This window comes from Pongo pygmaeus, chromosome 10, assembly GCF_028885625.2.
Source record: "Pongo pygmaeus isolate AG05252 chromosome 10, NHGRI_mPonPyg2-v2.0_pri, whole genome shotgun sequence".
NCBI lineage: Eukaryota > Metazoa > Chordata > Mammalia > Primates > Hominidae > Pongo > Pongo pygmaeus.
In genome coordinates this window covers 83524511-83537348 of record NC_072383.2, presented here as the reverse complement: position 1 = coordinate 83537348, position 12838 = coordinate 83524511, and the positions used below count along the sequence as shown (strand labels likewise).

At 34.8% G+C, this 12838-nt stretch overlaps 1 long non-coding RNA gene across 1 annotated transcript in view; it reads right to left on the bottom strand.

The window, feature by feature from the left end:
* Window positions 1-6435, bottom strand: part of LOC129009484 (uncharacterized) — a 162867-nt gene extending 156432 nt beyond the window's left edge. Inside the window, exon 1 of the long non-coding RNA XR_008492783.1 lies at window positions 6186-6435. This is a non-coding gene — a long non-coding RNA (uncharacterized LOC129009484). The remainder of the gene's footprint in view (window positions 1-6185) is intronic.
* Between the last annotated feature and the right edge of the window lie 6403 nt (window positions 6436-12838).

Genomic DNA, 12838 nt, shown 5'->3' with positions numbered 1-12838 from the left:
CTTGAGGCTCTTTCTGGTTTAGAGAAAGTCATAAACTGACGTCATTGAGTTTTCTTAGAGGCATTTTCTTTTAAAAACCATTTAGATATCTGGTAGGTACTTGCTCACACTGAGAATTGTTTTGTGACATTTTGATATGTTCTCCCAATGTTTTTCTCACCATAATTTGCAGTCACCCTCTGGACCTCCATGACAGTGGAATCGAATAACTTTTTTTTCTAAAATCCCAGGGCTTCAAACTAGGGATCAGGAGTAAGCTCTTCTCAACAGAGGGCTCATGGGTCTGGACGTTAATTAAAGTTCTTCTAGTGCTAAGAAATGTTCTCAGTTTTCCTTCTTCATCTATGTCTGGGAATTGACTTAAAATTAAAACTTTCTTTCAAGATGAACTTTTAACATTCAACATAATATTTAAAAAATAATATGTTCATATAAAAAACAAATAACCTATTGGAAATGCAATGCATTATTAAAATACTAAAAAAATATTGTTGCAATGTATCCATATAGTGATAGTAGACTGTAGACTTCCCAGTGCATGTCAGGTGCAGCCCAAGAAATTTCTGAATTTGTAGCAAGATGGGTCCCAATTTTCCTTGAGATTAATTTTCATTGAAATAAAGCAGACAGTTTCTTAGTTATCCTACATATAAGAGAACCATTTTATATTATTAAATTCAAGTAGTTTATAGTCTTAAAAGTATGTTGTATCCTTTTAGTAGACTAATATACTTCTATGATATAATGAAATAAAGGACCAAGGAAACATGCACTGTGAAGAATGAGGAAATTTGGTATGTTTCACCAGTAGCAAGGATCAGTTGAAGGCTAGTAAGGCAGGAATCAAAGCTTTCTCTAAGATTTGAATGGCTACTATGTAGAAAAGGTGATTTTTTTTTGTTTTGCACCAACATGTAGAACTACTACTAATGGGTAGAAGCCTGGCAAATATACACTTGATTCAATTCTAGAAAATCTGAATTATCTAACATGGAGAAGGGGATCTCAAAAAGCAGTGAAGTTGTCTCTGTGATGGCTCAAGGAAACTTTGGGTCACACTTAGTCAAGAATTCACAGAGCAGTGTCTGTAATGGGAGAAGGCTTGAATCATATAGGACCTTTTGAAACCTAAAATTCTTTGCTGTTTGTTTAGATAAACAATGCAATTATATACACAAAGGAGCAATTGTGACGAACAAAAAAAATCTCTGTGGACTCGTTCTGTGCCTATCATCTGCTGGAAGTTTGAATTTATCAAAGGCAGCGACTTATACATTTTTGCAATTAAATTCTAAGTACATAAAAAGAATAAAGAAAAACATTTTATAAGGGGTGTTTTAAAAATAAACTTGAAAAAAAGCATGTACATTTTGACCTTTAAAAATGTTACTTGCTTGTTCACTTCTCTTCTCTTTGTTTTTCCAGGCCATGGTAGGAAAAATACAAAATGAGCCTAAAACATTTTCATCTAGTAGAAAGCAGGAGGTGCTCATGAATGATGAGAACATGTCAAACAGATACAGAAGTCTGTTTGAAAGGGGCTCCCAGTGTCAAATCTATAACAATTTGGGCATAAAAAATAATGAATAAAATATTATAACCAATTGGAAATAATTTAAAAAACCCTGAGACCAAATTGGTATAATGAGATAAATTAATTGAAAGTTTGTTGAGGAATGGGGTAGTGACATATGATATAATTTGGCTCTGTGTCCCCACCCAAATATCATCTTGAATTGTAATCTCCATGTTTTGAGGGAGAGACCTGGTGGGAGGTGATATGATTATGGGGGCAGTTTCTCCCATGCTGCTCTCCTTATAGTGAATCAGTTCTCATGCTATCTGATGGTTTTAAAATGTGGCACTTCTCTTTTGCTCTGTCTCTCCTGAGGCCATGTAAGATGTGCCTTGCTTCCTTTTTACCTTCCACCATGATGATAAGATTCTTGAGGCCTCCCCAGCCATGCAGAACGGTGAGTCAATTAAACCTTTTTTGTTTATAAGTTACCCAGTCCCAGGTAGTATCTTTATAGCAGTGTGAGAATGGACTAATATACGTAATAAGCACAAAATACTTATTATTGCTGTAAGTATTTACTATCAACATATATATTAATTAATTTTGCAGTGGAGAAGCCTACCTTAATCAAGTAATGAAAATAATTAGCATGAGACTGAAATTGCCTGTCACCTAGTAGAATGCAATGAGAAGAATGTAGTGGCATTTCAGTGAAGTACAATCTGAATCTAATAATGGGAAATATTAGACAAACCAATTTTGAGAGATATTCAACACAGAAAATGGCTTGAAATCTTCAAGTCTCATCATCATGAAAGTCAAAGAGCAACTGAGGAATTGTTCCATGTTTAAAAAGACTAAAGTGATATGAAAAGTAAATGTAGCACATGATTCTGAACTGGATTTTTTTGTCTGTTATGGACATTGTTGAAACAACTGGTGAAATCTGAATGGGGACTGAGAATGAAATGGTAATAATGTGCCTATGCCAATTTCCTGATTGCTATGCTAATATTTTGGTTATGTAGGAGAATGTAAGAAACTCACATTGAAGTGTTTGCGAGTTCAGGAAAAAGTATTCTGTGTGCTCTGTGCCTTTAACTTTCCAGTAGGTTTACGATTGTTCAAAAATCATATATACTATTACATATAATATAAATTAATATATATGAAGTATCTATTTACATATTATTACAATTTATCTTCTTTAGGCTCAATATATCAAAGGGATGCTAACAATCAAGGTTGTAATAATGATAGCACAGGTTTTTTTATAATTAGTGATCCTTCCATTTTTTAACATTTTTCAGTGAAGGATCAATTATTATCTTTCATAACTATTACAAAAGTAACTTTTGCATTGGAAAACAACTTTTGGAAACAGCAGGGAACAGTTGGGCCATAGGGTATCCCTGTGGTATAATAGAAGCACTGCAACTAACTAGGTTGTTACTGTAAGCATATTCATTAGTGTCTGTGAAGACATTGTTAAATCTTTTAAATGGGATTACTAATGCTAGTCTTGGTAGACTCTTGTAGGTATTAAATAAGTTTAAAAGGAAACTATCAAAGATCCCTAGTGCAATGTCTAGCATATAATATCTACCTATTCATTCTACATTCACCAAATATTTATTGAGTAGTGTTTGGGTTCCAGGCTGGCATTATGCACTGGGACTACAAAAATAAATAAGGATTTCATAGTATAGTGGGTAAAACACACAAATAAATTATAACATAAGGAGATAGTGAAATGAGAGAGTCATGCAACATAGAAGAATAAAACACCAAACAAATGCTATTATAGTTCATATGGGAAAAAAGGTTAGAACACGTGAAATCAGTGCTCAACTCTAATTCCAATACTACTCAACATTTTAATTTATTATATGAGACTACTATAGAAAAATATGCTTTAGAGAAGAAAATATGTGAGAAGTGAGTTTGTGTCAGATAATATTGAGTCTTCATTTAATAATATAATTTATGATACATAATATCTGAACAAGACTGTCTCATTCTATTGTGTTTAAAGGAAAACTAGCACATCTGATAGTTATTGAAGAATTGCTATGTATCAGATAATGCCTTAAGAATTTTACATATATAACTTATTAAATCATCACAACGGACCATTGACTCAGCTCTTGTCACAGTACACCTTGCAGACTCTTAACTTTTGTGGGTACTCATATCCACTTGCTAATCTCATCTAATATTAAGGCTTTAAATACAGTACTAAATTTTTGCTTAACTGATTTAATTATTCATATGGCTGATTTGGACTTTTTGCTCTGATCTTGAGATTCATATATCTCAGTGTCTTGGATTCATATAATCTCACTGTCTCGCAGGCTTTCCAAACACCAAAAACTGAGATAGCTTCTATGCTCCATAGCCTTCTGTCACTTAATGGTGATTCTATCTTCCTATTTAATCAGGCCTCAAATCTTTGAGTTATCCTTGACTGTGTTCTCTCATTCCCTACAAGCTATTCATCTGCAAACCCTATTAGCTCTATTTTCAAACATATATCCTCAAATCTAACCTCTTATTATTATCACCATTACTACCTTCTAGTCAAAGCCCCATTTTAAACTCTTGGTTGAATTTTTGCAATAGGCTTCTAACTGGTCTCCTGCTTCTCTGCCTTCTTGCCACTTCATTCTACTGTTAGCACACAAGCCACTCCTCTGTCAAAATATTTTCATAGCTTTCCAAATCACTCAGAATAAAACCAAAGTCCTGGAAATGGCCTAAAGCGCCTATAAGTGCTCCATCTTCCTCTTCTTTTAGCTTGCTCAGTTTTCCAACTGCTATTCCTTTCTTAGCAACCTCTCTACCCAATGCCTGCAGAATGTTCTCCCTCTCTCCCTTAAGGTCATTTTTCACATTCCATCATTTCAATAAGGCCTTCCCTGGCACGCCTGTTAAAATTCAAATCTATTTACTTTGCAGTCTTTATTCATCTTCCTTGTTTCTCTTCCATTTTTTCTCAGAATATTTCATCATATAATACTCTACATACTTTTGTTCTTGTTGTCTATTGTTTGCCTTCTTCCATTGGAATGTAAGCTCCATGACTGAAAAAAACTTTGTGTTGTTTACTGCTCTTTTCTTGGACTGAAACATATTAGGCACTGAATAAATACTTCTCGAATGCTTGAATAACCTGAACAAATTTGCATCCCACAGCAAGGGACAATACCAGAAATAAAACTCAGGTAGTCTGGTTCAAGAGTCTACGCTCTCATTCTTTATAATATATTATTGGGATAACCTTTAGCTCATCCCCATCTAAACCCTGAATACCCATTTATTTCCAACACACTCAGTAAACTGAACCACTTCCCAGAATATCTTTGATATTGCAACTCTGGCATCTCACAGGTAAATTGAACTAATGAATGAAGAATATTATTGTCACAGAAGGATCAGTTTAAAAGAGGACATATTCCTGGAGGAGTTTAGGATATGTCAAATAGAGTGACACCATGTGAAGTGATGGCAAAACATACGGTTCTAGAGTCAGTGCATATGTACATATGCTGCTTAAGTACAGCCAGTGAATCTAGCATTTTTACAGATTATCTGTTACGTACATACACAATCCTCTCTTCACTCCCCACACTAAATTGGCACTGATATTTCATAATATTCTACACCCTAAACAGAGACACACCTGCATAGGTTAGTATGAAAGCAAAGTTGACAGCATGTTTTATGCACTGGCTTATTTCTTGGCTGGAGATTTGTTTGCTGTCATAGAGACCTGGCTTTAGAGCTGTTTTTAATGTAACATAATAGAACACATACAGAGAGTACTCAGTCAACTTAAAAAAGTGTATATTGAACACCTCCTCTGTCCAAGGTGCAATAAGGCTAGAAATAAGGATAAGAAGCAGTTGTTTCCAGAAGGAGTTTACAGTTTGGATAGGGAGGGAAAATTAATGCATACATAAAATTATCAAAGAACTGAGAACCAAAATGTAATCCTGACTGGAGACAATTAAGATAAAAGATGAAAGCCTGAACCAATGTAGTTAAGGAAGGCTCTGTGAAGGGATGAACATGAACATTTATTAAGTACGTGCTTTGTGCCAGGTGCTTTGCATATATTGCCTCACTTAATCATCACAGTAACCACATGGGGTCTGAATTATTATGCTATTTTTATAGGTAAGGAAATTGTGTTGAGGTCAGTCCAATAAGCATTTATTGCAATCTTATTGCAATCATTTTGTATCTCCAGCCAGGAACACAATGCCAAGGTTGGAGGAGCCAAGCCTGGCATTGTGTTCCTGGCTGGAGACACTAAATGATTGCTTTCAGTCCTTTATGAAATTTAAATTTTAGTTGGGAAGGTTGGAAAAAAGATAGGTGAATATAATTTCAATTTAATGTTGAACCACATTGACAAGACTAAGCTTACTTTCCATGGAAATGACAAGAAGCTTCCATCCAATAATGTGGGTGCCAAGGAAGTTTCTGGAGGACATTGCGTCTATGCTATATCATTAAGGATGGCAAAGATGAAACTCCCCTCCAGACAGAGCAGACTGTAAAAGCAAAGTCACAGAGGTCTGATCCTGTATGGCATGTGTATTAGTTAAAGTCATGCTAAGAGTTATTTTTAAAAAACCCTAAACTATATATTGGTTCAAACCTGATAGAAGTGAATTTTTCTGTTTGCAATGTCAAAATGAGTGCTCTTGATTTCAAGGAGTCTCTTCTTATAGTGTTGATTCAGGAACCCAGGGTCCTTCATTCTTTTGTCTCCTCCATCATCAATATGTGATTTCCAAGGTCTTCAAGCTTTTCCGCACCAGGTTGACAGAAGAAGAGTGTGGCTAATCACCTATGAGAAGCCTCCATGCACCAATTCTAGAAGTAGTTGTCTTCAATTCCATTTCCCTAAAAAACAGTAACATGGTCATATCAATCTGCAAGGGAGGCTAGGAAATGTATTCTGTCTTTTGGCTCAGAAAGGGAGGAGGTTGTTTTCATGAATAAAGAATGATATTTGCTTTTGTGTATAAATTCTGTTATTGCAGAGCAAATAAGGAGAGATGAGAGAGAAAGGTACAATCCCACCGTAGAGAACCTTTTTATTTCATGATAAAGAGCTTCAGTTCAAATCAAGAAAAATTCCTTGAGCAAAGACAGGTATTGTCATGTGCTAAGGGCAAAACATAAATTCCAAGCTTTGTCTTCAAGTGATTATATTTTAGTAGCACATATTGAAAATAGATTGATTTAAAAAGCTTTAATTTTTAGCTTGTAGGTAATAAACATGGCAGGAGAGAGGGGCGTAAAAGTGACGGGATAGAATGATCTGATTTGCTTTCATATATATTATTCAGATGATGGCAAATGAGATAAATTTGAGAGTGAAAGACTACAGGCAAGTAAGCGAACATTTCTGACTTAAAATAGGGCAGTATTAGTGGGATGGAAATTTAAAATTTAAAATGTAAAGTTGGAAGCCATAATGTTCTATATGTAGAGAAAAAAGAGGAAAAGTCAAAGATGACTCCTAGATTTCTCATTTGGGTGAATGAGGTGATGGCTTTCCCACCAACTGAGACATGGAATACAAAGGGAGAACTGGGTCTATGAGACAGGATAGTATGGTGAATTCAGTTTTTGAGAAGTTGAATTTGAAATGACAGGAAAACATCTAGCTGTAGATGTTCATCAGACTCCTGGGAAGTACGGCAGGCTGACAAATGGCCTCCTAAATATGTCCACAACCTAGTCCCTGGAACCTTATACAGTAAAAGGGACTTTGCAGATGTGATTGAGTATGTTGAGATGGGAAGCCTATCTTGTATTATCCAGTTGGGCTCAATGTAATTGCAAAGGTCCTTACAAGAAGGTAGCAGGAGGATCAGAATGGAACCAATGACCTGAAAAGAGAGAAAATTCTATGCTGCTGCCTTTGAAGAAGGAGGAAGGGACCATGAGTTAAGGAATGTAGGCTTGGGAGGTAAAAGTCGGGAAAGGCAAGGAAATTAATTTTCCCTTCTAACCTACAGAAGGAAGCAGCCTTGCCAGTACCTTGACTATAGCCTCATGAAACTGATTTTGGAATTCTTACCTGAAGAACTGTAAGATAATAAATTTGTGTCATTTAAGCTATTACATTTGTAGCTGATACAACAGCAATAGGAAATGAATAAAGGTGCAAATATTTCCAGGAATGAACATGTAGATGATGGTTAAAATCATAAAACTTAGATACAGTAACCCAAAAATTATAAGGAAAATATAAGGTATAATATCCTGGGAATCACAAAAATTTAAAGGATAACCAGAGAAACAATGCTTAGAATAGGAATAAAGAATAGATGATCAGAGCAGTGTCAGTAGAACCAGGAGAATATGGCATCATAGAACCCAAGGTTATAAACAAAAGCAGAAAAAAAGAAGTGATCAGCAAGTTCAAATACAGGACAATGGTCTTTATAATTTAATGGATGTAAACTTGGATGGGACAATGAAAGATGTGAGGCTGGAGGAGATATTGGAGGAGAAAGAGAGCATATCACCTTTGAGTATAAGTATTTTGAAGCACCAGTGAAGTTATGAGGCCAATCTGAGGTGAAGCTTTGATAACAAGTTCAGACTGCTATTTTTTTGTACTACATCATCTCCACGGAATTTTGTTTCCAATTGATATCCCAGATTTGTCTTTGTAGTACAACTTGTTCCATTGATGTATCAGCTGATTTTTATTAAAATAAATGCAATGTGATGCCCCTCATTGAAGTGTTTTTGTTCTAAGTTTTTGTGAAAGTGAGATTTTGTTCTACCAAGAGGATGATAAATATAAAGAAGATGGGATCTCTGTGAGAGAGGGTGGCAGGCCATTAACAGCAGAATCATGATGGTATTACAGTTCTCTTCATCTATCAATGACTCCTATTCATTGCATTGACTTTGCATCATTTTCTTCATATACACAACTCCTTATACTAGCTGTCATAATTCTCAATTTACACATGCATAAACAGAGACTTGGGAGTTTAACCAACTTACTCAAAGCCATAGTTAATAAGTAGCAAAACCAGGCATTCAATTCATATGTATTTCTATACAAATTCTAATTCATCTCATTATTCCATTTCATTTTGGCCTATAGAATGAAACAAGTAGAAAGGAAATTCTATTTCATAGATAGTAAACTAACACTTTCCCCAAAAAGTCACTTTTTTTCATTAAGGTAAGGTATTCTATAATGTTTTCTGCAATAAAAAGTCATATCATAGTATTTTTATATTGGTTAGTTTTATTTCATTGGTTAACTGCAATAAACTGTTCAACTGATGTCTGTGTGATAAAGATGCAACATAATTTACACTTTTACTACTTCGAAGATTTTATGCTTAGTAACTGCCCTGAATGTATAGAAAAGTGTTTTATACATTATGTATTATTAAAAAATATATAGACTGGTATATACTTTAAAATAATCTCAATATGTTAGTAACATATCATCTTATTGAATCATACATTTTATAAATGCTATAACTATATACAATGTGCAAAATATAATACAAATTTTGACTTCAATATTTCTTAAATAGTTCATATATTTTTCTAAATGAGGTATTTTTTCTATAAATTTAAACTGTTCAATTTTTTATGTTTTCCTCATTTCAGAGATTTTCCTGCAATTTCGCTTCAAGTATTGATGCAAGTGCAGCTGTGGTTTTTAAGGAGGTGTATACACGACTTATTGTACAAAATTTATCCATCATATGCTATTCACATATTTCAAGAATTAAAATATAGAAGAATGACAGTGGCAAAATGCATTTGACACTCAATAGGACTCCAGGAATGCAACATGCATAAGGAAAAGTTGTAGTCAACCTACCTAAACATAAACATGAGGAATTCCTCTGTATAAACTTCTGTTCAGACAAGCACATCGATGTTTAAGATTTGAGTTCTCAGCTAGGTTTAATATTGAATATACACACTATATTGAAAAGACATTACTAAAACAACTGAAATATAAACACAGTATAATTTACTTCTCTTTTCATAAATCACTTTTTCTAATGAGTTTGACATTCCTACATTGATCCTCTGGCACAAGAGGACCTTCAGAAAGCACAGAACATTTTATGTTCCTTCTTTAAAAACTTAGTTGATTACCTTTACCCTCAGAATAACATTAATTTTGTTTGTTTGTTTTTTAGATGGAGTTTTGCTCTTGTTTCCCAGGCTGGAGTGCAATGGCACGATCGTGGCTCACGGCAACCTCCACCTCCCTGGTTCAAGCGATTATCCTGCCTCAGTCTCCCAAGTAGCTGGGATTACAGGCATGCACCACTACGCCTGGCTAATTTTGTATTTTTAGTAGAGACGAGGTTTCTCCATGTTGGTCAGGCTGGTCTCAAACTCTCGACCTCAGGTGATCCGCCCGCCTCAGCCTACCGAAGTGCTGGGACTACAGGCATGAGCCACCGTGCCTGCTCTAAAACTCCTTTTCTATAGCATGCCCAATTCCCTCATGATGGGGCATAATTTTTTCCCCAAACTTATCTTTTCTCTATCATGGAACCACCATCATATTTACTGCACCCCAAACATTGCATATACAATAAAAATATGTACATATTGTATAAACAAAACATAGAGCCTGCCAATAAAAAGTTAATTAAAATCTATCAGAAATGCTTATTATACCCTCAATGCTTACCATGCATCAAATCCTAGCTTAAATGCAATACCTATGAAGTCATTCTATTTAGATCAGGCCTATCTCTTCACTCCCTCCTCTGTAGTGCAATCACGCTCTCATCAGACCTCTAATGTAATACATTATGCATTCCTTTGAAAGTTTTGGCTATATGCCTTACTCTCTCACTGGACTCTGAGTTCAACCAAGTAGAGACCAAGTCTAATTTTTCCTCGGGTCCCTAGAGCTCAACATAGAATTAATTCTTAATTTCATATCTGAAAAGATTGTCTTGTTGGAATGAAAACTTATTTCAGATTTTATAAAAATTGTATGGAATTTATGATATATAATATATAAGATGACAACAGTTTTCTGGGTCTGAAGTATAAAATCACCATAGTAATATTTCTGCAGTGAAATATAATATAGTAATCATTAGCGCTATTTACCAAATATTTATCATTCTCTTCCCTACTAGACACCCAGTAGGATTATACTTCTTCTGTTGGGGAGGAGCCATGTAACTAGTTCTGGTTGTCAGTGGAATCATGGTGTCATTTCTAAGTTCAAGTATCAATTATTAATGAAAAATCATCCAGAGCTTTCTCTACTCCTCTGACATGACAGCCAGCACCATTTGTGACGGGCGGTCTATCAACCTAGCTTCTTGAGTGACTATGTCAAACCATAGTGGACACGTTGTTCTAAGCCACTAGATTTGAGGGTTGTTTGTCACTACAGCATAACCTAGCTCATTCTGACATACACATGTAAGCATTTATACTGAGTTAACAAAAAAGACTATAAGTATCATGTTATTTCGGAGCATGTTTTTTAATCAAATTGTTTTTTTATCATATTGAGTTTTTCTATCAAGTAGATTACAAAAAAAAAACTCAATATCTAAGTTTTTGGTTTTGGGAATTATGAAAAAGGTGCTTTGAGCCAATACCCGTCAAACTTACAGCATACAATGTAGCAGGAAACAGCAGGTATTAAATTTTTTTAAAGGTAGAGTGGAATGTACTTGATCATAAGAACATTAATGTTTTGACATTTATTTGCTTTTATTATTAAAATGTAATATGTAAATTATAAGAAATAAAATACTGTAGATCTACTATATTAATCTCTAGTTTGGTTTTTATGCTGATGAACGTGTAAAATGCAAAGACAAAACAGATTTATACAAGATACAGAAATGTAATTCATATGAGGAAAATTTCTTACAGCCCGATTTTGATTTCTGTATTTACAAGTAAGATGAGAATATAAATCCTTGTTCTGTCTAAATAATTCTATTAGCTAAATTTATTGACTACCTATTCTGTGTAGGTACTATTTTAAACACTTCATATATATTAAAGTAGTAGGAAAGCATAAAAATTTACTCTGTGGAGTATTATTAAGCTAGTTTTATAATATTGGGTAAGGGGATGGAAGCAAAGAGGAGAGTAACATCTAAGATCACAGAAATAGTAAGTGAGTCATATCCAGGTATACTGACCCCAGAACCTGTGCCCTTAATAACTATATTATGGGAACTATGCAGAAACTCTAGACTTAAGGAAACAAAAAACACCTAGTAACATTACTTTCATTCTGTTTATCATGGAGCTTATTTTTCTTTTCTTCTTTTTTTTTTTTTTTTTTTTTTTTTGAGACGGAGTCTTACTCTGTCTCCCAGGCTGGAGTGCAGTGGCGCGATCTCGGCTCACTGCAACCTCCGCCTCACGGGTTCACGCCATTCTCCTGCCTCAGCCTCCCGAGCAACAGGGACTACAGGTGCCCACCACCACGCCCAGCTAATTTTTTGTATTTTTAGTAGAGACGGGGTTTCACTGTGTTAGCCAGGGTGGTCTCGATCTTCTGACTTCGTGATCCACCTGCCTTGGCCTCCCAAAGTCCTGGGATTACAGGCGTGAGCCACCGCACCCGGCCGGAGCTTATCTTTCAAAGCATTGGCCACTTTTCATTTCCCCACTGAAATTCTTCTCAAGTTCTTTGATCCTGAGTTGTTTATTCCAAAATTTAAAAAAGGATCCAATTCTATTTAAAAATGTCGTTTCTGTGCTGCTGATCCATATGTTGACTGCCAGACATTAAATATAAAGTATATTTTCAAAAGCATCACAGATGACAATTTTTTACTTCAAAATGTCTCTCTGGAAATATCCATTACCACTGAATGCATAACAATACAAATAACACCAGCTATCATTTATTGAGCATATAATATCTGCCACAGATAATATAAGACATTTTGCATTTACTACATCACTTATTCTGTATAACAGCATAACAACCTTTCAAGTTTTGCATTCATTTATTTTATAGACGAGGAGACTGAGCCTTAACATAGGTTAGGTAACTTAGAGATAGAACTTGGATTCCAAATAGGATCAGCTTAGCTTCAAATTCTGTACTCTTTAATCTGTGGGAAATCTGGTACTTGGATGGTCATCTCACAAGTAAATGAACTAAAAATAATTTAACACAAAGGCTTTGGGGGGTTTGTCTCCGTTTTTTAACCTCAAGAAAAGTGCTACAATAATTGATGCATAAAGTACATTAAAAATGTGTTCATTAAAATACAGTATGCATTTCAAAAATAAATGAATATG